A 24,389-nucleotide genomic window follows, 5' to 3' on the forward strand; every position below is an offset into this window, starting at 1 on the left:
TGGTAGCTGTTTAATTTTACTATAGGGCTCAAAAGGCCCCTCAGGTTGTAGGGAAAAGAATGCTTTTTCAGCTGCTTCCTTTACTTTTTCGAGTGTTTCTGCAGGAATTGCAGTAGCTTGGATCGAGGGAGAAGACCATTGGCCCTCACCACAGAGGAGCTCAATGGTGATAGGGTTACCACTGTTGTCTTTGGCTGTGTTTGGATCAGCATGCAAGCCTGGGAGAGCATCTTTTAGCATTTGTTTCCATGCTATTTCCCATAATTTAAATTCCGTGGAGGTCATTAGACAGGAAAAAAGCTGTTTTAAATCATGTGGAATCACTACAGTCCTACTCAATTCAGAATTTAAAAGGCCACGGAAATATGGACTGTGTGGACCATATTCTTTGTGAGACTTACAGATCTCTTTAATCAATTGCCGTCCAAAAGAACTCCAATTAGCAGTTGGAACTGCTCCCCCCTGAGCAGCAGTCTGAAAGGTAACAGGAGCCAGTGACAACATGGGACTATGCATTGGGTCTGCTGTTCCCTGCTCTGTATCCCTTGAAACAGAAGCATTGGGATCACAGACACAGGTTTGGGGGATGGCAGTGGGTGTGTCCCCACCGTGGGAACCCGGGGAGGGGGCGGAGACGCAACGGGGACAGGGGGCGGGGACAGGGGGCCGGCAAGGGGCGGGGAAACCGTGGGAACAGGGGGCGGGGTCAAGGGGCAGGCAGGGGGCGGGGACACCTGGTGACATCACGTCAGCAGACGCCCCCTGGGAGGAGTAGAGGGGCGGAGCTGAGGGTATTGCAGGAAAGGGAGGGGGAGGGGGAAAGGTGTCACGAGGAACAGGAGGAGAGGGGGATGGGGCTGGAGTTTTGGGATGCTTAAGGGGATTTTGGGAAGAAGAAGACCAGGTTTGGGAAGATGCCACGTGGCATCCACCATCTTGTGGACCCCCTAGGGACTGGGGGCCATTTTGGGTAACACTACTCTCTGCAAAGCTACCACGTGCTGTGGGTTTCAGAGGAGGGGACACAAGGGATTGGGAAAGATTCCACGCAGGCTGGCCAGGGCCTTGTGGAGAGGGCAACTCAGGCATTTCAACAGAATTTGGGCGTCGACTTCCCAATGAGTTTGATCTGTTTAAAATACTAAGTTTTGGGGAAAGAGGTTTAGGGGTTTTAGAACTAGGAGAGGGAGAAACAGGGAGAGTAGAGGTACATGGCTTTACATTTGGCTTTTTCTCCATTTCCTTTTGTTTGAGCAATGCTGTACGAATTTGTAAACTCCAAAACACAAATTTAGCCGAGGGGGCATTGCCAGATTGTCCTAAGGTTATCAATTCATTTGCAACTTTATCCCAGAATTGAATGTTGTGGATTTCTTCAGGGGAGATTTGTGGGAAGTGGAGGAAAAGCCATCTTATAAACTGTTTCAATTTTCCCTTTGAGAACTTCACATTACTACTATTTAAAATGCTAACAATATTATAATACACTCCTTTTTGTACAATGCTGAGTTTCAAACCCATGTTAGATGTAAAAAGCAAAGTACTAAATCCCGCCTGACCAAAAACAAAGCCAAAATCAGCTACCGATTTCAAAAAAAAAAAAACCACAGATGGAAAGGGATAACGAGCCGACAAAAGCTTCACAATGCAGCTGTATATACTGCTTTTCAAATTCCCGGGCAGCAGCACCAGGGCACGCCCTGCCGAGCAGAGGCAGAAACAAAGCCTCCCCCGCCGTGGAATGCACCCCCCCGCGGAGCAGAGAGAGCAGCCACGCCACGCGGCAAGCCGAAACCGGGGCCCCCCGCGCCGCGTGTGCAGAGAACACCCCCCTCCCCCGCACAGAGAGAGAGAGAAAGATCTCCCGACCACGTGGAGAGAGCCGAGCTTGCAGAGCCAAAAGGAAGAGAGAGAGAGCTCCCGCGCGAATTCGAAAAGACAGCAAAACACGCGGCAGAAAGCTAATAGCTAGAAATCAATGAATTCCCGTCTGTGGGGCTGCGCAGCCAAAAATGCAAATGCAAAAAGGAACAGAACTCACGGCAGAGTCTGTTTTTGAGATCCTGCCCTACCGAGAGCAGAGATACTCACCCAAAATGGAAGCTGTAGCTGGCTGGGTACAGGCAGGTCTCTTCACCGGAACAGGACCTCTCTTGGGCGAGAGAGGCTACCCTGTCCTCCCTCTGGAAAATCTGCTCACCAGAAAGGAGCTGGGCTTTCCAGAGGCGCCGAACAGTCCACGAAACTTCTTCTGGGAATATTCCCTAAGTCTCTAGCCGAGGGCGAATAAACCAAAGCCCCTTTCAGCTGGATGCACGGCTGCCAGAAGCTTCGCCAAGGCACTGCAGGTCTGTCTTCGGGTGCAGAGTCGCTTTGCCCGCCTCAGGGACGCCAAATATTGGAGAAAAAGTGGCTCCCAATATTACCAGTTAGATTGTGCCTGGGCCAGTCTGACCCTCGCTGCTGGGCCAAAGGCAGCAACTGCGGTGTGTCACTGCAGAGATACCTTAGCTTGCTGGTGGTTGCAGCTGGGCACCGAACAAGTCCAGGCTTGTAAGGGACCCCGTTACCTCAGGAGGATAGCTTCAGGCGATGGTGAAGAGAAAAAGGAGAGGATTCTGCTGGAGGGTTTCATGTCCAGAGGTTTATTCCATGGTTACAGAGGTCTGAACGTGAGGACCTGCTCCAACAGAACCAAGACCGCATGGTCTGATCACCTTTTTAAGCTCAGGGACAGGGGGAGGGGAGGTACAGGTGAGCCACCAACCAGGTGAGAGGGGCAGGGTCTCAGGGGAAGATGACACCCAGACAGGCCAATGACCTCTGGGCATAGGGGCATCCTTTAAACTTGACCAACCACACGACGCCTTGCTGGAACGTTAGGTCTGAGTGACAGGACTCACTCAGCATGGGGGTAAGGGGGAAGGGAGAGAGACATAGGCACACCTGGGAAAGTGACCTGGAAGGCCAAAATGGGACATTACAGCACACCACAACAGAGGGGTTTATGGGGCGCTCCCGGCGCTGTCTCATGGAAGGACTGCGGGAGCTTCCCACAGGGTCGGGGGCACCACCTGGATCCGCGCTTGGGTACGTGGAGCATCGCTTAAAGGAGGCGCCGAGGGACGAATCTTTGTGCCGGGGAGCAGCAGCCGAACAGGTGAGCCCGTGTGGGTTCGGAGCGGGGAATTTTCTCCTTCCCCTTTGCAATTTCATCTTGCCAGTCCCTCCCCGGTTCCCCAGGAACACAAATGGAGCTTATGAAGACAAAAGGGATTAAGGAGAAGGAAGCAGCTCCTCTTCTTTTATTGTCTGCGTTTGACCTGAGGGGATCCCTCTTGACTTGTGGTTTTAAGGGTGTTGATTGCAGGAAAAGCTGCCTTTTCCAGGCTGTTAGGGGTATCCAGGGGGTTCTATTCTAAGGGGAATGGGAAAAGTATTCTTGTGGTATTATGGGTTTGATTTGAAGGCAGCCACCCCATTTGCACCACCCTCGGGTTTAAATGGCGGGGGCAGCCCTGGTGTCCCTCCTTTTCAAGGGTTTGAATGGAGGTCGAAATCGCCCTTTCCCATCAGTCGAAGGCTTTCATTTGGGGAGCGCCCCTACTTTTCTGCTCTCCTAGGAGGTGAAATTGGAGGGGAGAACACATTTCTTTGCCCTTGTTGAAGTGAGGTGCGCCCCGTCTGCGGTTTCGGGGTTGGCTTGCGGGAAGCCGCAGCTCCGGCAGCGTTTGCAGGGCTGCAATGGGGCTGTACCGCTGCATTGGAGGGCGCTGCCCGTGCCCGCGGCCCGGCCCGGAACGTTCCCGCTCGGGAGCGCTGCTGGCACGGCCCGGACAGCTGCCGGGGCGCACGGGGGATTCGGCGCGGCCGGGCCGGCCGAGGGCGGCAGTGGCGGAGCCGCGCCGGTGCGAGCCGTGCGGAGCCGAGTGGAGCCGGGCCGGGCCGGCCAAGGGCGGCAGAGGCGGCGCGGGCGCTGCCGCGCCGGCCCGGGCGGTGCCGGCCGCTCCGTCCACTCCGGGCGCGGGGCTCGGGCGCCGCCGGTAGCCCCGGGCCCGGTGCCGGCCCCGCCGGGCAGGGGCAGCGGGCGGGGCTCCCCGGGGCGGCGCCGGCCCCGCGTGCCGGAGCAGCCGCCGCAGGAGCCGCTTTCCTGCCGGGAGCCGCGCTCCGTCCGGGGCCGGCAGCGAGCGCGGGGTTCGTCCGCTCCAAGTTCGGCGGTGCCGTGGCTCGGAGGCGCTTTGGAGGCGTTGATGGCATCGCTGCGTTCGGTTTGCAGCGGCTGTCCGCTAAGGGATACGGTGTTCTTCCTGAGCGGGCACGGTTCTCGGTGCCGGTAGGGATGATAATGGTTTGTTTCGGATTGAGTTTTGTAGTCGGATATATATTTTTTTGCCGGGGTATTATGTTTAGAAGGGCGCGCAATGTTTTTTACGGGTCGTAGCGCGAAGCAGCGGTTCGCATTTTAATTCTGTTGCGGTGGCTTTTATTAGCGTGAGTGTATAGTGTTTGTTTTGGGCGGCTTGGGGTAGCGTCGTGTCGTTCATAGCAGCGGGTTTTTAATCTCGATAATTGCATGTGTGTTTATCGTCTTCCAGGGCTTTTATTTGTTTGGTTTGTTTGATTGTAGTGTATGTTTTATGGTTACGGGTAATTTGGGGGACATTGTTTATGGTTACGTTTGTCTTTAGTCTTTGTGTTTGTTTCTAGGTGGTATTTTTATTTTGATAGCTTGAGGCACTATGGGTTTATTCAGTTGGGAATAAGTTTTTTGTTTCAGATTTCAGTTTATCTGTGTTTTTTGGTATTATTCTTGTTGTTGCTTTCTTTATTTTCTTTTTTTGTTGTTGTTGTTGTTGTCTTTTAATGTATTTGCGTATTGTTTATCATGGTTTATTTTGGGAACGTGGGTTTTTATATGGTGGGTTTTTAAAGTATTTATTTATTTGAGTAGTCAATTTCTTAGTTTTTAGTGGTTGAGATGTTTTTCCATTTTGTTAATTAGTTCAGGTTTTAAAGTTATTTTTACAGAGGATTGTTTATTCTTTGAGTTAGTGTAGAGGTAGAATTTTGTTGTTTTTTATTTTTTTTAGTAACGTCGTTCAGGGTGAGTGGCACTGTCTTGAGTTTAGTAGATGGGATTGACTTTTTTTTACTACTTTTTGTAATTTGCTGTGTGTGTTTCTATAGGATTTTCTTTTATTTTGGTTCCATTTTTCTGTCGTGATGAGAATTATTATTGAAAAGAGTGTTCTTTGTTTTTTTGCTGACACTTGTTTGGCTGTTGGAGGTATCTTGATGTTTTTGGAAGATATTGGTGGGAATTTGATGCTGTTTGTTCTGTCATTTCATTTAGGAATTGGATTTTAAATATGCAATTATGACTCTAACTATATTGAAACAAAAGAAATAGATGTGTAGCAATGGGAATGGGCCAATTTTATTTTTATATATTCGGTCAATTTTTAAAATTTAACATGTAACATGAGTCATTATATGTTACAATAAGTTATTCTAATTTTAATAGAGTATTGTGTATGTTTATAGATATATGAATAGAGAATATAAATGTAAATACAACCCAAACAAAAATACAAATATATAAATGTATTGCAACTATATGCAGATATATAAAAAATTAATAATAAATTGTAAATGTAAAATAACATAAATTGATACAATATATAGTACAAGTAATACTGTGTATATTTTTTTAAAATAATATAGGAAATGGATATAAAATAGATATAAATATGGATGTGATCTATCTATCTATATATATCTATCATTTGTTGTATATTATGATAAATATAAATATAAAAAAAAAAATAGGTAGTTTAAAATAATGGATGGTTTTGTTTTTTCTTTGCCCAAGCAGGGGTTTTAGTGTAAAAATTACAAATACAAATAATATAAAGGTAGAAATATAAGTATAGAAATATATCATAAACACATTAAAGATTTATATAAAAATTAGAAATATAAGGAAAAATAAGTTGTAGCAGTAGATATGGTAAATAATAAAAAAAAAATTCCCGTATATTTTTGAATAAGGTGCATATTAAATATAGTTATTAATATAATGCATCAATATAAACTATAAATATATGTAAAATATAACTATCTATAAGAAGGAATAAAAGCTCTGTGTCACGTGCAGCAGTAGAAAATTTCAGGCTCCCAGGGAATAAATAGTTTTCTTTAAATCATTTTCGTTTTGCAGATTTTTTTTTTTACTCTCGGGTAGCCTGAAAGTTTCTACTGCTGCTTTTTTATTCTAAAGGTGGAAAGGTAAACCAAGATTAGAAATACAAGAAAGGGGAAAGGAAAGGGAAGGGAAAGGGAAAAGGAAAAGGAAAAGGGAAGGGAAGTGGTGAAAAACAGAGTGAAAAAAGTAAAAAGAGTTGGAGGGAAAAAGAGAGGGCATTGGGGAGGAGCGGTGCTGCCTCAGGTCCTTCCCCGCCGTGGGGCGAAGGAGCCGTTTGATGCCCGGGAGGGAGTGCAGGTCCCGGTGGCTCCCGGGGGACGGAGCGGTGGCTGTCAGCCCGAGACTCCAACTCCCGGCAGGCCGTGCTGCCGGCGCGGCGTGTGACGCAACGGCTATCGCGGCACATGAGTGGCTGTCAGCCCGAGACTCCAACTCCCGGCAGGCCCTGCTGCTGGCGCGGCGTGTGACGCAACGGGCGACGCGGCCCGGCATTTTTCTCTAAATCGGCAGTAAATACAGCTGAGTAAAATTAGCTTGGTTTTCTTCCTTCTTTTGTAACGGAACTGTTTTTATTAAAAATCCTATTTGAATATGTGGAAAAAGTGGGGATGTCCTGTAATATATCGTCGCTTTTCTTGTTTACAGGGTGCTCAGAAAGCATGCGTCCCTTAGAGTCCCACGGAAAGGTTCTCAGTGCGCTCTCTATCAAGGTATGTATTTACAAATAAGTGATCCCTTTAGATATTTGCCTGTGTACCTTTTCCTGTAATTCAGAGCTTGCGTTCTGTGGGTTTTATGATAAACCTGTAAAACATGTAAAAATGGTTTTGCAAGTCTTAAACCTTGAAGGTAGCAATAAGTGGATTTAGAGCCTGTTCTTGACCAGACAAAGGGAAAAAGTGTGACTTTGATGCTGAACTTGTCATTTTTCATTTGACTTGTCTTGAATGATTTAGGAATAGAGAGAACTAGAAAAAGAGAGAAATAGAATTGATTATTGAGCACTCCTCAACTGCTCACCATGGTTCAGTGTAGAGCCAAAGGGAAGGGTGATGGAACAGAGCTCTGTGCTTTGCAAGGAAATAAATTTAAACCTGACCTCCTCACAGAGTCTCACTAACTTCTTTTGTTTTAAAATACAAAATACGATTAGGAAGTGTTGGAAGTTAGTGTTTTCGGAAAGAAACGGCAGTTCCACAGAACATTCCATTTCACAGAGGCTCTGGGAACGATTCATGTTGTAAGTGCTGTCACTGCAATCAGTTAGTGGTTCAGCCTTGAAACGTGCACTTGGCCTTCTATAAAGCACTGTTTTGTTTGCCTTTCAGTGCTATGAGTCTTGATAAATTGGAGAAGAGCCCAAGAGAAATTTTTCATCCCTTGATATAAAAGGTAGGAAGTGACTTTTTTTGGTTTGGTTCTTTTTCTTTATTATTTTCTGGAAATAAAAGTAATTAAGTATAGGTACTACTGGTTTGTTTCTTCCAGTAGCAGGTGATAACAATAGCAGTAGTACTAGTAAAAATAACAATAGAAATAATAATAACAGTAATGTAATACTATGTAAACTGTCTTTATCCATTGAACTGGCCATTTCAAATCAAAACTTCTAAACACAAATCAAACCATCATCCTTGTAGAATCTTTCACAGCAGCGGGCTAAAGATCCTGGTTTTGTTGACAGGATTTATTGGTTCTGGAAGAACAAGAGGGAAGTACAAGCCTAACTACTTCTAGCTCACAGACCCGTCCAGTGAACCCAGCTTTGTGTTTTGGTGGGCTTGTGATGACTTTGAAATCAATTGCTCATTCCAGTAAAAAAAATTCATGTTTTTTTGAACGTGACAGCAGAAATAACTTTAGGCACCAACTGAATAATAATAGATCACCAGTTTAAGTTAAAAATTCATGCTATACTATCAAAATTTAAAGGTAAATTATTATGTATTAGGTGATGGTATAAAGTGTATGTTCTAATGTGTAATGCAAAGATACATACGTACCTGAAAGTGCTTAGAGGAAACAAATTTTTATGTCTGCTGTTTGATTGTTTACCATACGATATTTGGTTTCATTTCCCAGGGATCGGTGAATTTTAACTTTGGAGTCCACTATGCTAAGGATGCTCAGCTTACAGGTGATGAAATGTTCAGTAATGGTGAGTTTTTCACCTTCTCTTTAATTGCTATGCTGATCTGAATAAGAAAAAAAAACAAAAGCAAGAGAAAAAAAAGGATGGTTTATTATTTTTTACGCTGTTATGTTTGTTTCCTCAGTATTTGCTGCAGCTCTGCTTACCCAAGCTTTGGGTTCCTTCTGTCCCACTGGGAGTTGCCCAGTTTGGTTGCATCTGGTGAAATTCACCCTGAGACCTTACAGAACTAGCTCCAACTACGTGAGAGCCATTTGCAGTTCTCTCCAGACACCTGGAGAATGGGTGACGTTTCTGAGGATCCGGCGAGCGTGCTTCTATCAAAACTCAGTCTGTGAAATTTCTGGGGAAAACCCTTCTGTGTCCTGAAGGGTTCAAACTCTGGCGAGGATCCCGTTATCAGGTGCTCACCTGGATGGTTCCAGCTGCCAAAGGTAACACTTGTACTCTTGCCCTGTAGTTTACATCTATTGTATTTTTGTTATTTTGCAAGATTTTTTGTCTTTGCAAAATACTGTGCATTTCACTCTTTGGAACCTCTCAGATGGTTCTTTGGTGCAGCACCACCCCATGGGACACTTGGCTGCTGTCCTGAAGGGGTTGGTGGCTGGAATTGTGAATCCTGGAGAGTTTATGAGTCTTCTGTCCCCAGGGAGGTATCATGCTTTGTTTACTCTTGTTCTGTTGGTTAGGCGCTGCTTCTCGTTGCAAGTACGAATTTCAAACTGCCCTGTTCTTTTTTTAACTGTTTTCCTGGTTCTCTCCGCCCGGCAGGGAAAGACTCTTGTATCCTTGTCGTCGGGCTCGGTGCTGTCCAAGAAGATACGGGGACTAAAAAAATCATAAGAAGCAAAATATGACTGCAGGGAAAAGAAGCTGGAGAGAAGAGAAGGTGATGTTGTTATCCTTACCCTGTATTAGAAACATCCGCTGTGCTTTGATGCTGGCAGCTGCCAGGGGCTTGTTAGCTCTTTGTAGGCAGGTGTAGGTGTTCACTTGTAGGTTTTATCTCTGGACAAGTCAATTCAAACTTTGCTAAGCTGATATTTGCAGATTACTCTCTAGCACAGTCCAGCATGACATTTTTGAATGTTGTAAAAATACCATGTTACTTGGAAATTGCTAATGAAGAGAAGCTTTAGGGGAAAATAAGATTTCAGGGTTGGAAGATGTGAGAAGAATTTTGTGGGGACGTTAGACTGAAGTAAAGCACACTTGAAGCTGGACTGGCACGCTGGCAGGTCCCCTATTAAACAGTAGTGCTGAGATTAGCCTGGGGGTTGCCCATTGTTTCTGTAGAAATCAATGTTTCCTGGTCTTCAGAGGTAAGCTGCTTTGAAAAGCTGGAAGGTGCAGCACGCTGACAATCCCCGTGCTTTGGAATAAAAGTAGATTTCAGAAGGGTCCTAAGCTTTTGTCTTTTCCTAGAAGTCGATGTAATCCTGTCGAGGAGTTTTTAATTCTCTGTTGCCATGTCATCCATCAGAGCCCTGTTGTACTAATCTTATACAAGTACAAAACAAAAAATCAGACCCTGTCCCAAGCACTTAGAGGCCAGAACACGATTTCCTCAGGCTGCCATTTGTGTGCCATCGGTACTCACCACGAATTGAGCCCTCTGGCTCTGACAGAGCCCCTGGATGCTGACGGAAGGGGGCTGGTCACAGACCCTGGAGGTGCCTGTCCCCCAGGGTGGGAGAGGACGAGGCAGTGTGGCCTGCAGGGAGGGTGTCGTCCCCAGAGAGCAGCCGGCGACTCCATGCCTGCCCGGGGCTGCGGGTGCACCCTCGGGGTGGACGCCTGCCCTCAGGTTTCCCTCTGGGCACCCGGGGAGGGAACCAGGTCCATCCGTGTGGCAGCTGCAGGGCCTGCAGGCTCTGGGCCCTGGAGCCGAGTGAGCCTGAGCTGCTGCATGCTTGCTGTGAGCTTTGGGGTGAGCGTGCATCACTGCAGGCCTGGGATGGATTGAAATGCGCTGAGGAAAGCGGAGGGAGGGAGGGAGGGAGAGAGGGAGGGAGGGAGGGAAATGCTCTGTTAACATGTGCCAATTCTTCTGTCAGACTCATCACGGCGGGACAGCGTGAGGACTGAAAGTGTAAGAAGATGTGGAGGGAAAGAGAGAATCTGACAGGAGCAGCGAACGCATGAGTGCACGAATTTTGCTTTTTGCTTGGATGTAAACTCAGGAGTTGAGAGGAATTTGGGAGTGAGAAGGGACATTTCAGAAGGAGAAGAAGAAAAAGAAGTTGTTGCTACAGTCCTGGCAAAAGCTTTTGTTCTAGCTAATAAAAGAAGTTAGTTTAAAAAACAAAAAGGAAAAAATGTAGTGTTTTTTTTTTCCTTCACTATGATATTCATTGGTGGTATATGGTGTGTTGTTTTATTTCTTGGTATTATTAACTCTGTGTAAATTGTTTTTTGAGTGAAGCTGACTTTCTGGATGGGTTGGTTTGTATTTGAGGCAGGATTAATTTCAGTAGGGTTCTTTCATAGATTTCTGATGGGTATTACTGGGATTTTGGTTTTGTTTACTGTATGTATGAACCTAGAGCTTTGGTAGGGCCAGCTGGGCTGCTGGAGTTTTGGGTGTGAATTTATTAGATGGCTTTTGTTAGATGCAGTTTTTAATTTTTGAAATGTTTTTCAATGTAGTGGTTTTAAGGTGGTTTTTAAGAATTCATTGTATTGCTTTATCTTGTTTGTAGTTGGTGTATGATAAGGGATGTGGTGTGAGTTCTTGAACATTATGGTTTTGGTGTTCCTAAGTTCTGATTTCTTTGTGGTTCAATATTTTTTTTTATTTTTATTTTTTGGGACAGGGGCATTTATATGGTGGGTTTTTATAGGCAATATGTTTTTTAATTTAGGTAGTGATATTTTTTAATATTTTAATAGTTTAGGTTTTTTATTTTCATGGTTTTAATTATTTTTTTTAATTTTTTGAAATAACTTTTATAGATTACATGTTATTATTTGTGCATTAACATAAAGGTAGAGCTTTGGGGACTTTTTTTAGTAATGTTTAGGGTCAGTTGTGCAGTTTTGAGTCTAGTGCGTTGGTTTGATGTAATTTTTAATGGGTGTTTGTTTTTATTAGCAGTTGTGTCATTTTCAAGGTGTGTTTGAGTTTTTTGGGGTTTTTGAGATACTGGTTTAGGAGGAAGTTTATGATGAGAATGTGCGGAGGTTTTGGGCTACTTTATAGTGAGATTTAAAATTTATTTACAGTTAGGTTTATTTGAGTTTTTATTAGGGTTCAGTGACGTTGTGGGATGTTTGTTCTGTTAGTAATAGAAATAGGTTTTGTTTTGCTGTGCTGCGATGGGATGGGCGTGTGCTGCGTGCCGGTGCTGACAAAGGTACAGTATTGTTGTGGCTCTGGTGCGTCGGGTTAATGAACTGACATGGTTTAATATAGAGATGAAAATAGAAATAAATATACATTTAAAAATAAATATAACATTAGAGTGGTAAACATAAATATAGATAACAGATACATACATAAAACTATAATATATGGTATATAATTGTAACATGTTATCATATAGATAAATGATAGTCTATTTTATATATATATACACAAAGATATATAAATATAGATTGTAAATATAAAAATATTTAAATAGAGTTAAAGTAAATTGGGGGGTTTTATTAGGGTATAGGCTGGGGTTTTTAAATGATAGCAATAAAATATAAATTCAGATATACAAATATATATAGAAATACAAATATCTATACATATTTAATTTAAACAAATATAAGTAAGAAAATATGTATAATACAGAAAATATATTTCTATGATTATATTAGAAGGTATTCCCTCTAATATAGATAAAATCTATGCATAAAATAAATAAAAATATCCATATAAATATCATTATAATTTTGAAAAATAAATTTACTTCGTAAATTTTAAATCTGGTTCAAATAAAGGGGTGTCCTTGGTTTTTATTTGGTTAGAGGCAGGAGTTTTATTTTAAATAATATAAGCAATATAGAAATGTGGATCTTAAGATAGAAATATATAATAAATATATAAAGAGAAATTGCTAAACTATGAATATAAATTTAAATATAAATATATGTAAGTAATATGAGGAGTTGTGGCATGGAATATAAATAACATTAAATGGCAATATAAATTATAAATGGGAATATAAATATAAAAATATGTAAATATCGTTTAAAAGAAATGGAATGTTTTGGCTTTTATTTAAGTAGAGGCAGGGTTTTTATTTTGAATATTATAAGTGTTCCAGAAGTAAAAATCTTGACGCAGAAATATTTAATCCATATAAAAATATGAATAAAAAAATATAAAAAATATAAATACCTACTCGCATCGGATGTAATATAGAATATAAATTTATTTATATATTGACATTGGTAAAGATAAATATATAAGTAAGCAATATACATTAATATACATTATAAATACAAATATGAATATAACAATTGAACATTAGGATAAAATCTATTTAAATATTTTTTAAAAGAAAGGGTTTGGTTTTTTTTTATTGTTGTGTTAGAGGCAGGGTTTTTATTTTAAATAGTATGAATGTAGATATTGTTATATATTTCTAAATATTGAGATATACAATCAAGATATAAATATATATATAAACACAAAATATAAATAAATACAAATAATAGGAAGTGATGTAATGAAGAATACAAATAACAGTATACATAAGTATACATTTTAAATGTAAATGTGAATATGAACCTGAAAAATAGAATTTTATAAAATATTTAAGTACAGTTTGGAAGAAAGGGGTTCTTTTTGGCTTTAATGTGGATGGAGGCAAAGGTTTTATTTTAAATAATCCAAGTGTTACCGAAGTAAAAATCGTAACAGAAATGTATACTTACTATGTGAAAATATTTATAAAAATATACAAATAAATTTAAGTTTTAGGGATATATGCAATATGGAATAGAAATGTATTTATAAAAAGAAATGTATAAATGGACAGTGTACATCAATATACGTTGTAAATAGAAATGTGAATATTAATATGAAAAAATATTTTTAAAAATATTTAAATATTTTTTTTAATAATTTTTTTTGTGTTGTGTTTTGTTTTGTTTTGTCTTTTATCCTATTAGATTAGAGGCAGACGGTTTTTTTCCCTCTTCCCGGTTGTTTTGGGGCATTTATTTCAGAGCAGTTTTCGGCGGGGGTCGCCCCTGTTCTTTTTTGCCGCCTTCGCTGCCGCAGCCCCGAGGCGCGCTGCGCCCCCGGCTGGGGCGGGCGGCAGTGCTGCCGCCTTGTGGGCAGAGCGCGGTACTGCAGCCGTGCAGCTAGAGGCGGCCAGCTTGGGAGTGGCGCGTGGGCGATGTCGCGGAGTTTTGTTTGACCTTCTCAGCATGGCGGCGAAAAGGGCGGGGAAGTGGAGGACCGTGTGGGTGTTTAACTGCACTGCCTGCGCGGAATACCGACGTCATGGCGGCCCCGACGGATTTTTCTGTGGCGTTTCATGTGTACCCGAGACATGCTGTGGGCTCAGGGGCTCCGCGGGCGGGCGTATTTTGGCGGGTTTGTGAGAGGCATCTGGGTAAACGCCTCGCTGTGCCGGGGTCCTCTCACGTCCGCTTTCCCGCCCTGAGGGAGCCGAGCCGGGCCGAATAGTTCCGAAGAGCCGAAGAGTCGAGTGTGGCCGGAAAGAGCCGAGTTTCCCCGAAGAGCCGAGTGTGGCCGGAAAGAGCCGAGTTTCCCCGAAGAGCCGAGTGTGGCCGGAAAGAGCCGAGTTTCCCCGAAGAGCCGAGTGTGGCCGGAAAAAGCCGAGTTTCCCCGAAGAGCCGAGTGTGGCCGAAAACAGCCGTGTTTCACCGAAGAGCCGAGTGTGGCCGGAAACAGCCGAGTTGAGCCGAAGAGCCCAGTGCGGCCGAAAACAGCCGAGTTTACACCAAGAGCCGATGATAGCCGACTGGAACCGATAGCCGAGTGTAGCCGACTTGAGCCGCATTTAGACAATGTGCCGAATACGACCGAGTTTAGCCGAAGAGCCGAACTGAAACGAGTTTAGACCAAGAGCCGAACCACGCCGAATTCAGCCGAGTTTCATTAAACAGAACCGAACGACGCCGCAGCGCTCTGCATGCAGTGCGCCTGTGCAGACGGCAGGGATCGCTGTGCCTGCAGAGCGCCGGTGCACAAGGCAGGGGGCGCTGTATAAAGTATAAAATATCAACTATCTATAAAAAGGAATAAAAGCTCTATGTCATGTGCAGCAGTAGAAAATTTCAGGCTCCCAGGGAATAAATCGTTTTCTTTAAATCATTTTCGTTTTGGAGGTTTTTTTACTCCCAGGTAGCCTGAAAGTTACTACTGCTGCTTTTTTATTCTAAAGCTAGAAAGGAAAACCAAGATTAGAAATGCAGGGAAAGAAAGAAAGAAAAAAAGAAAATAAGGAAAGGAAAAAAGAAGGAAGGAAGGAAGGAAGGAAGGAAGGAAGGAAGGAAGGAAGGAAGGAAGGAAGGAAGGAAGGAAGGAAGGAAGGAAGGAAGGAAGGAAGGAAGGAAGGAAGGAAGGAAGGAAGGAAGGAAGGAAGGAAGGAAGGAAGGAAGGAAGGAAGGAAGGAAGGAAGGAAGGAAGGAAGGAAGGAAGGAAGGAAGGAAGGAAGGAAGGAAGGAAGGAAGGAAGGAAGGAAGGAAGGAAGGTAAAAAAACCCAAAAACCAGGAGGGCAAGGAGAAACCTAGGGGGAAAAAAAATAGAAGAAGAAAAGAAAAGAAAAACCAACAAAAAAAAAAAAAAAAAACGAAGATGGGCAAGAAAAATCCCTGAAAACAGACCAGAGGAAAACCCCAAGATGGGCAAGAAAAAAAATCGCAACAAAAAACTAAGATGGCGAAGAAAAAATCCAGAAAAGGAAAAACCAGGAAAAAAAAAAAAAAACCTGAAAAAAACCCCCAAGGGGGGCAAGGAAAAACCAGAAAAAACACCAAGATGGGCAAGAAGAAACGAAGAAAAAACCCCAAGAAGTGCCAGAAAAAAAGAGAGGCAGTAAAGGCCACAAAAACTCAAGACAAAAGAAAAAAAAAACCAAGACATGCCAGAAAAAGGTACGAAAATGGTTCTGCCAGGTGCGATCAAGGTGAGCGGGTTCAGTTTCAGGTCCAGGAGATGAACAAGTGTCAGATTAGCTTGGGGCACTGCTGTGCAATGCAGCCGTGACAGGATTTATGTTTAAATATAGTTTAAATAAATTGGGGATTGTTTGGCTATTATTGGGGTATGGACTGGAGTTTTCATAAAAAATATAAAACTAGAAATGCAAATATATCATATATATGTCGATATCAATAAATATTTAATACATATAAATATAAGTAAAAGAAATCTATTGTGTCAAAAGAATCTATATGTTATTATATAAAAAGGTATTCTCTCCAATATATATAATATCTATAAATATAACAAACGAAAATTACAAATATAGATGTGAATAGAATTATGACAAACAAAATTATTTTTAAACTTTTAAATGTGTTTTAAAGAAAGGGGTGTCTTTGCTTTTTATTTCGTTAGAGGCAGGGGTTTTATTTTAAATAATATAAGTACTATAGAAATGTAAATCGACATACAGAAATATATAATAAATATATAGAGATATAAAGATATAATACCAAACTATGAATAGAAATAGAAATCTATGCAAGTAACATGAAGAGATGCAATATATAATATAATTTTTATTATAGAGTAATATAAATTCTAAATATAAATGCGAATATAAATATGAAAAATATATGATGGGGGCTCGGAGCAGCCCAGGTGTGAGTGTGAGGATGATGGGGTCTCGGAGCAGCCCAGGTATGAGCTGTGAGGATGATGGGGGCTCGGAGCAGCCCAGGTGTGAGTGTGAGGATGATGAGGGGCCGGCTCCTGCCGGGGCGAGGCTGTTTTAGGGGGAGGCTTTGCCTCAGCTCCGTTTTGCATGGAGCTGCTGAGTGGAGGGGTTTATGGGCCGCTCCCGGCGCTGTCTCATGGAAGGACTGCGGGAGCTTCCCACAGGGTCGGGGGCACCACCTGGATCCGCGCTTGGGTACGTGGAGCATCGCTTAAAGGAGGCGCCGAGGGACGAATCTTTGTGCCGGGGAGCAGCAGCCGAACAGGTGAGCACGTGTGGGTTTGGAGCGGGGACTTTTCTCCTTCCCCTTTGCAATTTCATCTTGCCAGTCCCTCCCCGGTTCCCCAGGAACAAAAATGGAGCTTGCGAGGACAAAAGGGATTACGGAGAAGGAAGCAGCTCCTCTTCTCTTATTGTCTGCATTTGACCTGAGGGGATCCCTCTTGACTTGTGGTTTTAAGGGTGTTGATTGCAGGAAAAGCTGCCTTTTCCAGGCTGTTCGGGGTATCCCGGGGGTGACAGGGAATCCCTGCGTTCTATTCTAAGGGGAATGGGAAAAGTATTCTTGTGGCATTATGGGTTTGATTTGAAGGCAGCCACCCCATTTGCACCACCCTCGGGTTTAAATGGCGGGGGCAGCCCTGGTGTCCCTCCTTTTCAAGGGTTTGAATGGAGGTCGAAATCGCCCTTTCCCATCAGTCGAAGGCTTTCATTTGGGGAGCGCCCCTACTTTTCTGCTCTCCTAGGGGGTGAAATTTTAGGGGAGAACACATTTCTTTGCCCTTGTTGAAGTGAGGTGCGCTCCGTCTGCGGTTTCGGGGCTGGCTTGCGGGAAGCCGCAGCTCCGGCAGCGTTTGCAGGGCTGCAATGGGGCTGTGCCGCTGCATTGGAGGGCGCTGCCCGTGCCCGCGGCCCGGCCCGGAACGTTCCCGCTCGGGAGCGCTGCTGGCACGGCCCGGACAGCTGCCGGGGCGCACGGGGGATTCGGCGCGGCCGGGCCGGCCGAGGGCGGCAGTGGCGGAGCCGCGCCGGTGCGAGCCGAGCGGAGCCGGGCCGGGCCGGCCAAGGGCGGCAGAGGCGGCGCGGGCGCTGCTGCGCCGGCCCGGGCGGTGCCGGCCGCTCCGTCCGCTCCGGGCGCGGGGCTCGGGCGCCGCCGGTAGCCCCGGGCCCGGTGCCGGCCCCGCCGGGCAGGGGCAGCGGGCGGGGCTCCCCGGGACGGCGCCGGCCCCGCGTGCCGGAGCAGCCGCCGCAGGAGCCGCTTTCCTGCCGGGAGCCGCGCTCCGTCCGGGGCCGGCAGCGAGCGCGGGGTTCGGCCGCTCCAAGTTCGGCGGTGCCGTGGCTCGGAGGCGCTTTGGAGGCGTTGATGGCATCGCTGGGTTCGGTTTGCAGCGGGTGTCCGCTAAGGGATACGGTGTTCTTCCTGAGTGGGCACGGTTCTCGGTGCCGGTAGGGATGATAATGGTTTGTTTTGGATTGAGTTTTGTAGTCGGATATATATTTTTTTGCCGGGGTATTATGTTTAGAAGGGCGCGCAATGTTTTTTACGGGTCGTAGCGCGAAGCAGCGGTTCGCATTTTAATTCTGTTGCGGTGGCTTTTATTAGCGTGAGTGTGTAGTGTTTGTTTTGGGGGGCTTGGGGAAGCGTCCTGTCCTTCATAGCAGCGGGTTTTTAATCTCGATAATTGCATGTGTGTTTATCGTCTTCCAGGGCTTTTATTTGTTTGGTTTGTTTGATTGTAGTGTATGTTTTATGGTTACGGGTAATTTGGGGGACATTGTTTATGGTTACGTTTGTCTTTAGTCTTTGTGTTTGTTTCTAGGTGGTATTTTTATTTTGATAGCTTGAGGCACTATGGGTTTATTCAGTTGGGAATAAGTTTTTTGTTGCAGATTTCAGTTTATTTGGTTTTTGGTATTATTCTTGTTGTTGCTTTCTTTATTTTCTTTTTTTGTTGTTGTTGTTGTTGTCTTTTAATGTATTTGCGTATTGTTTATCAGGGTTTTTTTTGGGTATTTATATGGTGGGTTTTTAAAGTATTTATTTATTTGGGTAGTTAATTTCTTAGTTTTTAGTGGTTGAGATGTTTTTCCATTTTGTTAATTAGTTCAGGTTTTAAAGTTATTTTTACAGAGGATTGTTTATTCCTTGAGTTAGTGTAGAGGTAGAATTTTGTTGTTTTTTATTTTTTTTTAGTAACGTCGTTCAGGGTGAGTGGCACTGTCTTGAGTTTAGTAGATTGGTTTGACTTTTTTTTAGTACTTTTTGTAATTTGCTGTGTGTGTTTCTATAGGATTTTCTTTTATTTTGGTTCCATTTTTCTGTCGTGATGAGAATTGTTATTGAAAAGAGTGTTCTTTGTTTTTTCGCTGACACTTGTTTGGCTGTTGGAGGTATCTTGATGTTTTTGGAAGATATTGGTGGGAATTTGATGCTGTTTGTTCTGTCATTTCATTTAGGAATTGGATTTTAAATATACAATTATGACTCTAACTGTATTGAAACAAAAGAAATAGATGTGTAGCAATGGGAATGAGCCAATTTTATTTTTATATATTCGGTCAATTTCTAAAATTTAACATGTAACATGAGTCATTATATGTTACAATAAGTTATTCTAATTTTAATAGAGTATTGTGTATGTTTATAGATATATGAATAGAGAATATAAATGTAAATACAACCCAAACAAAAATACAAATATATAAATGTATTGCAACTATATGCAGATATATAAAAAATTAATAATAAATTGTAAATATAAAATAACATAAATTGATACAATATATAATACAAGTGATACTGCATATATTTTATGAAAAATATTATAGGAAATGGATATAAAATAGATATAAATACGGATGTGATATATCTATCTATCTATCTCTATCTATCATTTGTTGTATATTATGATAAATACAAATATAAAAAAACATTTAGGTAGTTTAAAATAATGGATGGTTTTGTTTTTTCTTTGCCAAAGCAGGGGTTTTCGTGTAAAAATTACAAATACAAATAATATAAAGGTAGAAATATGAGTATAGAAATATATCATAAACACGTTAAAGATTTATATAAAAATTAGAAATATAAGGAAAAATAAGTTGTAGCAGTAGATATGGTAAATAATTTAAAAAATATTTCCCGTATATTTTTTGAATAAGGTGCATATTATATATAGTTATTAATATAATACATCAATATAAACGATAAATATATATAAAATGTAACTATCTATAAGAAGGAATAAAAGCTCTGTGTCACGTGCAGCAGTAGAAAATTTCAGGCTCCCAGGGAATAAATAGTTTTCTTTAAATCATTTTCGTTTTGGATTTTTTTTTTTTACTCCCGGGTAGCCTGAAAGTTTCTACTGCTGCTTTTTTATTCTAAAGGTGGAAAGGAAAACCAAGATCAGAAATACAAGAAAGGGGAAGGGGAAGGGAAGGAAGGGAAGCAGGAGAGGAAGAGGGAAGGGAAGTGGTGAAAAACAGGGTGAAAAAAGTAAAAAGAGTTGGAGGGAAAAAGAGAGGGCATCCGGGAAGAGCGGTGCTGCCTCAGGTCCTTCCCCGCCCTGGGGCGAAGGAGCCGTTTGATGCCCGGGAGGGAGTGCAGGTCCCGGTGGCTCCCGGGGGACGGAGCGGTGGCTGTCAGCCCGAGACTCCAACTCCCGGCAGGCCGTGCTGCCGGCGCGGCGTGTGACGCAACGGCTATCGCGGCACATGAGTGGCTGTCAGCCCGAGACTCCAACTCCGGCAGGCCCTGCTGCTGGCGCGGCGTGTGACGCAACGGGCGACGCGGCCCGGCATTTTTCTCTAAATCGGCAGTAAATACAGCTGAGTAAAATTAGCTTGGTTTTCTTCCTTCTTTTGTAACTGAACTGTTTTTATTAAAAATCCTATTTGAATATGTAGAAAAAGTGGGGATGTCCTGTAATATATCGTAGCTTTTCTTGTTTACAGGGTACTGAGAAAATACGTCTCCGTTAGAGTACCGCGGAAAGGTTCTCAGTGCGCTCTCTATCAAGGTATGTATTTACAAATAAGTGATCCCTTTAGATATTTGCCTGTGTACCTTTTCCTGTAATTCAGAGCTTGCGTTCTGTGGGTTTTATGATAAACCTGTAAAACATGTAAAAATGGTTTTGCAAGTCTTAAACCTTGAAGGCAGCAATAAGTGGATTTAGAGCCTGTTCTTGACCAGACAAAGGGAAAAAGTGTGACTTTGATGCTGAACTTGTCATTTTTCATTTGACTTGTCTTGAATGATTTAGGAATAGAGAGAACTAGAAAAAGAGAGAAATAGAATTGGTTCTTGAGCACTCCTCAACTGCTCACCATGATCCAGTGTAGAGCCAAAGGGAAGGGTGATGGAACAGAGCTCTGAGCTTTGGAAGGAAATAAATTTAAACCTGACCTCCTCACAGAGTCTCACTAACTTCTTTTGTTTTAAAATACAAAATACGATTAGGAAGTGTTGGAAGTTAGTGTTTTGGGAAAGAAACAGAACATTCCATTTCACAGAGGCTCTGGGAACGATTCATGTTGTAAGTGCTGTCACTGCAATCAGTTAGTGGTTCAGCCTTGAAACGTGCACTTGGCCTTCTATAAAGCACTGTTTTGTTTGCCTTTCAGTGCTATGAGTCTTGATAAATTGGAGAAGAGCCCAAGAGAAATTTTTCATCCCTTGATATAAAAGGTAGGAAGTGACTTTTTTTGGTTTGGTTCTTTTTCTTTATTATTTTCTGGAAATAAAAGTAATTAAGTATAGGTACTACTGGTTTGTTTCTTCCAGTAGCAGGTGATAACAATAGCAGTAGTACTAGTAAAAATAATAATAGAAATAATAATAATAGTAATGTAATACTACGTAAACTGTCTTTATCCATTGAACTGGCCATTTCAAATCAAAACTTCTAAACACAAATCAAACCATCATCCTTGTAGAATCTTTCACAGCAGCGGGCTAAAGATCCTGGTTTTGTTGACAGGATTTATTGGTTCTGGAAGAACAAGAGGGAAGTACAAGCCTAACTACTTCTAGCTCACAGGCCCGTCCAGTGAACCCAGGTTTGTGTTTTGGTGGGCTTGTGATGACTTTGAAATCAATTGCTCATTCCAGTAAAAAAAATTCATGTTTTTTTGAACGTGACAGCAGAAATAACTTTAGGCACCAACTGAATAATAATAGATCACCAGTTTAAGTTAAAAATTCATGCTATACTATCAAAATTTAAAGGTAAATTATTATGTATTAGGTGATGGTATAAAGTGTATGTTCTAATGTGTAATGCAAAGATACATACGTACCTGAAAGTCCTTAGCGGAAACAAATTTTTATGTCTGCTGTTTGATTGTTTACCATACGATATTTGGTTTCATTTCCCAGGGACCGGTGAATTTTAACTTTGGAGTCCCCTATGCTAAGGATGCTCAGCTTACAGGTGATGAAATGTTCAGTAATGGTGAGTTTTTCACCTTCTCTTTAATTGCTATGCTGATCTGAATAAGAAAAAAAAACAAAAGCAAGAGGAAACAAAAAGGATGGTTTATTATTTTTTACGCTGTTATGTTTGTTTCCTCAGTATTTGCTGCAGCTCTGCTTACCCAAGCTTTGGGTTCCTTCTGTCCCACTGGGAGTTGCCCAGTTTGGTTGCATCTGGTGAAATTCACCCTGAGACCTTACAGAACTAGCTCCAACTACGTGAGAGCCATTTGCAGTTCTCTCCAGACACCTGGAGAATGGGTGACGTTTCTGAGGATCCGGCGAGCGTGCTTCTATCAAAACTCAGTCTGTGAAATTCCTGGGGAAAACCCTTCTGTGTCCTGAAGGGTTCAAACTCTGGTGAGGATCCAGTTATCAGGGGCTCACCTGGATGGTTCCAGCTCCCAAAGTTAACACTTCTACTCTTGCCCTGTAGTTTACATCTATTGTATTTTTGTTATTTTGCAACATTTTTTGTCTTTGCAAAATATTGTGCATTTCACTCTTTGGAACCTCTCAGATGGTTCTTTGGTGCAGCACCACCCCAGGGGACACTTGGCTGCTGTCCTGAAGGGTTTGGTCGCTAGAATTGTGAATCCTGGAGAGTTTGTGAGTCTTCTGTCCCCAGGGAGGTGTCGTGCTTTGTTTACTTTTGTTCTGTTGGTTAGGCGCTGCTTCTCGTTGCAAGTATGAATTTCAAACTGCCCTGTTCTTATTTTAACTGTTTTCCTGGTTCTCTCTGTCCGGCAGGGAAAGACTCTCGTATCCTTGTCGTCGGGCTCGGTGCTGTCCAAGAAGATACAGAGACTAAAAAAATCATAAGAAGCAAAATATGACTGCAGGGAAAAGAAGCTGGAGAGAACAGAAGGTGATGTTGTTATCCTTACCCTGTATTAGAAACATCCGCTGTGCTTTGATGCTGGCAGCTGCCAGGGGCTTGTTAGCTCTTTGTAGGCAGGTGTAGGTGTTCACTTGTAGGTTTTTTCTCTGGACAAGGCAATTCAAACTTTGCTAAGCTTATATTTGCAGATTGCTCTCTAGCACAGTCCAGCATGACATTTTTGAATGTTGTAAAAATACCATGTTACTTGGAAATTGCTAATGAAGAGAAGCTTTAGGGGAAAATAAGATTTCAGGGTTGGAAGATGTGAGAAGAATTTTGTGGGGACGTTAGACTGAAGTAAAGCACACTTGAAGCTGGACTGGCACGCTGGCAGGTCCCATATTAAACAGTAGTGCTGAGATTAGCCTGGGGGTTGCCCATTGTTTCTGTAGAAATCAATGTTTCCTGGTCTTGAGAGGGAAGCTGCTTTGAAAAGCTGGAAGGTGCAGCATGCTGACAATCCCCGTGCTTTGGATTAAAAGTAGATTTCAGAAGGGTCCTAAGCTTTTGTCTTTTCCTTGAAGTTGATGTAATCCTATCGAGGAGTTTTTAGTTCTGTGTTGCCATGTCATCCATCAGAGCCCTGTTGTACTAATCTTCATACAAGTACAAAACAAAAAATCAGACCCTGTCCCAAGCACTTAGAGGCCAGAACACGATTTCCTCGGGCTGCCATTTGTGTGCCATCGGTACTCACCACGAATTGAGCCCTCTGGCTCTGACAGAGCCCCTGGATGCTGACGGAAGGGGGCTGGTCACAGACCCTGGAGGTGCCTGTCCCCCAGGGTGGGAGAGGACGAGGCAGTGTGGCCTGCAGGGAGGGTCTGGTCCCCAGAGAGCAGCCGGCGACTGCCCGGGGCTGCGGGTGCACCCTCGGGGTGGACGCCTGCCCTCAGGTTTCCCTCTGGGCACCCGGGGAGGGAACCAGGTCCATCCGTGTGGCAGCTGCAGGGCCTGCAGGCTCTGGGCCCTGGAGCCGAGTGAGCCTGAGCTGCTGCATGCTTGCTGTGAGCTTTGGGGTGAGCGTGCATCACTGCAGGCCTGGGATGGATTGAAATGCGCTGAGGAAAGCAGAGGGAGGGAGGGAGGGAGGGAAATGCTCTGTTAACATGTGCCAATTCTTCTGTCAGACTCATCACGGCGGGACAGCGTGAGGACTGAAAGTGTAAGAAGATGTGGAGGGAAACAGAGAATCTGACAGGAGCAGCGAACGCACGAGTGCAGGAATTTTGCTTTTTGCTTGGATGTAAACTCAGGAGTTGAGAGGAATTTGGGAGTGAGAAGGGACATTTCAGAAGGAGAAGAAGAAAAAGAGGTTGTTGTTGTTGTTACAGTCCTGGCAAAATCTTTTGTTCTAGCTAATAAAAGAAGTTAGTTTAAAAAACAAAAAGGAAAAAATGTAGTGTTTTTTTTTTCCTTCACTATGATATTCATTGGTGGTATATGGTGTGTTGTTTTATTTCTTGGTATTATTAACTCTGTGTAAATTGTTTTTTGAGTGAAGCTGACTTTCTGGATGGGTTGGTTTGTATTTGAGGCAGGATTAATTTCAGTAGGGTTCTTTCATAGATTTCTGATGGGTATTACTGGGATTTTGGTTTTGTTTACTGTATGTATAAACCTAGAGCTTTGGTAGGGCCAGCTGGGCTGCTGGAGTTTTGGGTGTGAATTTATTAGATGGCTTTTGTTAGATGCAGTTTTTAATTTTTGAAATGTTTTTCAATGTAGTGGTTTTAAGGTGGTTTTTAAGAATTCATTGTATTGCTTTATCTTGTTTGTAGTTGGTGTATGATAAGGGATGTGGTGTGACTTTTTG

The 24,389-nt window shown here is 43.0% G+C and overlaps 2 long non-coding RNA genes across 3 annotated transcripts; both read left to right on the forward strand.

Moving 5' to 3' along the window:
- The first annotated feature begins 6,566 nt into the window (after positions 1 to 6,566).
- LOC134423368 (uncharacterized) lies at positions 6,567 to 11,427 on the forward strand. Its single transcript, XR_010029071.1, has 6 exons — positions 6,567 to 6,915; positions 7,534 to 7,597; positions 8,288 to 8,363; positions 8,482 to 8,791; positions 9,132 to 9,249; positions 10,418 to 11,427. It is a non-coding gene; the product is annotated as an uncharacterized LOC134423368 (long non-coding RNA).
- A 6,080-nt stretch (positions 11,428 to 17,507) lies between these two features.
- LOC134423367 (uncharacterized) lies at positions 17,508 to 24,389 on the forward strand. 2 transcript variants are annotated; one of them, XR_010029069.1, is made up of 8 exons: positions 17,508 to 17,657; positions 20,169 to 20,233; positions 20,841 to 20,904; positions 21,197 to 21,275; positions 21,595 to 21,670; positions 21,791 to 22,322; positions 22,441 to 22,558; positions 23,704 to 24,389. It is a non-coding gene; the product is annotated as an uncharacterized LOC134423367 (long non-coding RNA). The 2 variants fall into 2 exon arrangements; XR_010029068.1 differs by lacking the exon at positions 21,197 to 21,275 and having other exon boundaries at positions 17,510 to 17,657; positions 21,791 to 22,050; positions 23,704 to 24,387.

Source organism: Melospiza melodia, chromosome 11 (genome assembly GCF_035770615.1).
Source record: "Melospiza melodia melodia isolate bMelMel2 chromosome 11, bMelMel2.pri, whole genome shotgun sequence".
In the NCBI taxonomy this organism is placed as follows: domain Eukaryota; kingdom Metazoa; phylum Chordata; class Aves; order Passeriformes; family Passerellidae; genus Melospiza; species Melospiza melodia.